The sequence below is a fragment of the Clupea harengus genome, chromosome 22 (assembly GCF_900700415.2).
Source record: "Clupea harengus chromosome 22, Ch_v2.0.2, whole genome shotgun sequence".
Taxonomy (NCBI): domain Eukaryota; kingdom Metazoa; phylum Chordata; class Actinopteri; order Clupeiformes; family Clupeidae; genus Clupea; species Clupea harengus.
Genome location: NC_045173.1, coordinates 12,376,070 through 12,379,572, shown reverse-complemented (window position 1 = coordinate 12,379,572; position 3,503 = coordinate 12,376,070). Strand labels below are relative to the sequence as shown.

The 3,503-nt window shown below is 41.7% G+C and overlaps 1 long non-coding RNA gene across 1 annotated transcript; it reads left to right on the top strand.

Annotated features, from left to right (window-relative positions):
* Nucleotides 1-1,943: 1,943 nt before the first annotated feature.
* Nucleotides 1,944-3,210, top strand: LOC116218423. Its single transcript, XR_004162844.2, has 4 exons — nucleotides 1,944-2,183; nucleotides 2,249-2,320; nucleotides 2,408-2,486; nucleotides 2,725-3,210. It is a non-coding gene; the product is annotated as an uncharacterized LOC116218423 (long non-coding RNA).
* Nucleotides 3,211-3,503: the final 293 nt, after the last annotated feature.

The window sequence follows — 3,503 nt, the reverse complement described above, 5'->3', positions numbered from 1 at the left end:
GTTATTGAAGGATTTTGCAGCACAAGTAAAGATACTTAGCATGTGCAGCATCAGCAGAACAGCACATTCTAGATGTAATTCAAATACCAAGACTCATGGTGGCTGTTTTTCACAGATTTTTCACATGGCTTGGGAACAAGAGAACATCACTCAGTACATCCCACAAGGCATATTCTCTGCGTTGCCATTTTTTTCCTCTCCAAATCATAACATTATTTGTCAGTGCGGAAAAGACCTTAGACCTCTGTTTAACAAATGGATGGTCTGAGAGGCACCACACCCATAGGGCTAAAATGCAAACAGAATTAATTATTGTGGTCTGAAAGGCTATTTTGAATGGACCCTTTAGATGGAGGACAGGGGATGGGGTCAAAGACAGCCTTAAATGACTGGAAACAGAAAATGTTGTGTTTACCCAGAGTTTATTAATTACAGATTGTAAGCCTTCAGCTGTGCCAAGTGGAGATTTTATCTCTCACTTTAACTGCCAGACTTTTTTTTTTTAGTGGAGTGCCTTTTTTTCAACATGGAGATCTTGAGATATACTAAATGAAGGAGATTTCTCTCTCTGATAGTTCTAGGCTACATAAATTAACACATGATACCTATGACATTCCAGAAATGACCATCCTGCCATGAACCTAATTTGGGGCATGTACCACATTTTAATTGCCTAGCTTGCTAAATTGGCCATGGCTACCGGAAAGGCTTTCTAAGGCTGCTTCCTCATAAGCAGCTCTCTCCTGTTTTGGCGGCAGACTGATGCTAAATTAATAGGAAAGGGATGGATACATTTTTCTTGGCTTCTGCACAAGGCTAATGAACATGCCCGCAGACATCATCTGCTAGATAGTGGGCGTTTTCTGACACACATCAGAGTGAGCTGGTATCGGCACCATCTCTGCATTTAATCTGCATTCTGCTCATAAACGACAGAATAATCAAGGTGCTGGGCTGGCTAATGGCCGAGTGCTGTGGCAAGGAGAAGAGATGTGTTTGTCTCCCCACTGGCTTCAGATATACTGTATGCCCCAGCGTTCTTTAGGTACTCCAATGCAAACGGCCATGCAGACTGAAAAAGTCTCCCTATGTCATTAGACAGTGGGAGACATTGTCACTTCAATACACCATTGCCAACTGAAGGGGTATGTCAGTGCAAACCTCAAACGTACAGTGGACTTCACACACTGGAATCCTGCCAAGCAAAGAAAAAGGCAGAAAAAGGTGTTGAAACAAAGACACAGACCCATCTTGTTGCATGATTAATGATTCTAAGAAATAGGATAGGATAGGATAAGGCAATACAATCTGAAAATATTCAATGTCCTGGAAAATGAGACACAACTGAAACACAGTTATTATTTGTGTACACAGCTGTATGATAACGCCATATGGCATATCCATGAGGATGTAGACACTATGCCATTCTTTTTGATATTTTTTATAATGGAATGGATGCCCCAAAATATTTTTTTTGATGTTATAATGTTTAAAAAGCTGATATATTGTTAATAATTTCTAGAACAACCCCTCTTTCAACCCCTCTAACCTCTCCTGAATAATGCATATGATTGTTTAATCTCTAATGTGTAATTAAAATCAGGATTTTACACATCACTGTGTTTGAGAAAATCTCTGGCATAAAGTAAAATAAGGCTATAAAACCAGTTTGGGTCTACTATTCAACTTTGGGAGCTGTATTTGCAATTATCCCATTTGCCATTTCTCATCCATTTCCTTTTTGTGCTGAGTGCTCTCTTTGTTTTACCTCTGGTGCTTATGGACTTTTTTGTGTGGTTTTGTTCAGTTCGGCATCTCTCTTATTGAATAACCCAAGGCATATTTTTGACTTTTGGCTTGTGTCTGAAGCTAAACCCTGGTTATCAGTTAATCTCAGCAAATGCAAAGAATAAACATCCTCTTCCTTTGTGTAGCCTGGGCACCAGGTTAGGACTAGGCTCCATTAGTCTCCCTCCATCGTTTGTGCGCTCTCTTCCCAGTGCCAATCACGTCACTAATTGGGGGGTGGAGTGGGCATCTGGTAGGCCACCTAAATGCCGTAGAGGTAGGCGTGTAGATATATATATATAGACACCTGGGGTCCTTATGCCGGTATGTTATCACTCTGCTGCTGGCACTGGTGTGAGGAAGCAGTGATGTGGGTGCTGTCTCGAACTACAAAGGTATGTCAAAGCGGTTTTCCTTGATTCTGATTCACAAGCATGCTAAGAAATGTTTGTCTCAATAGTGTGTATGGGGAAGCAGACGCTGATTGAACCGCGGTGTACCAGTGTTTTGCGTGATCATTTCCATGGACAAGGTACGATAATGTAACGGCAAGCATAACCGTTGTTGTACACTGTTTTTAACTGACAGATTGTAATATGATGTGTTTGTTTTCACCCAGCACCCGCTGGGTATTGTGGCTGTCGTGGGGTACCTGCTATAAACGTAGCGTTCCTTGCATCCGGTAACGTGAGCGGCAGGTACGTCTCTGAGTTATGCTCTGCCGTAGTGGTGTAGCTCATTTGCCCGGAGGAATGTGCATAGATGCTATTTCCCTGGTCGCTTTATAGCGATTTAATAGTATGCCTGCCTTTTATATTGACCACTTTGTCATGTGGCATCTTTATCCTGTTTGTTGTGATGAATAAATCTAGATCATGAATTGTATTGCCAATGGAATGTGATCAACCGGCATTAATTGTCTGTTTATGTTTTTAGACTGTTTAACTGCAACCAGCATTTGGAGTGTTGCTGTTGCTGTTCTCTACACGTATGATTGTGGTGGTGATTATTGTTTAACTAGATTTTGGTTTGTTTTTTCCTCTAGCCTGTTGATCGTAACGAGTATTGTAGTGAGAGTGCAGTTATTGTACATCACAGGCTAGAGTGGTTTCATCATTCCTTTGTTTTGTCCCCCCTCCCTCTCGTGTAGCCAGCCTCGGTGGTGGTGGAGCCAGGGTAGCATACAGGGCCCTTCTGAGAAGGCAATCTCCCTAGTTCCCCCTCTTGCACTTAATGTATAGCTTAGACGTGTGACAGGAAGTTGCTGTGAAGCATGAAGTCTTAAGTCCTTAAATTAAGTTTATCAGAGTGACATTTAGTTGCAGTGTGTCTATAGACAGTGATCACGTGTGATTGGGACCCTAACCCTTCTAGTTGTGGTTCTCATTGTCTTCTCTGGCTCCTGTGCCGTTAGCTTGGCGATTCCCTTGTTATTTATTTTACTGTTGACCAACCAAACCAACACTTTAATACCATGTATTAATAAAAAAGACTATTTTTATACTTTTCCAAGAACCTGTGTCTGTACGGATTATTGAGACAGAGTTCCCCTTGCTCTGGCCTTAGCACAGACAAACTGAGATCAAGGGGTGGCGTAGTCAGCTGTACACTAGGGGGCGCTACATTTGTAAAAAATAAATAAAAATGACAGTCACTACAGAACTCTCTCCTTTGGTCAAATGTATTCTCCCCAACGATAACGGTGAAGTTTCATC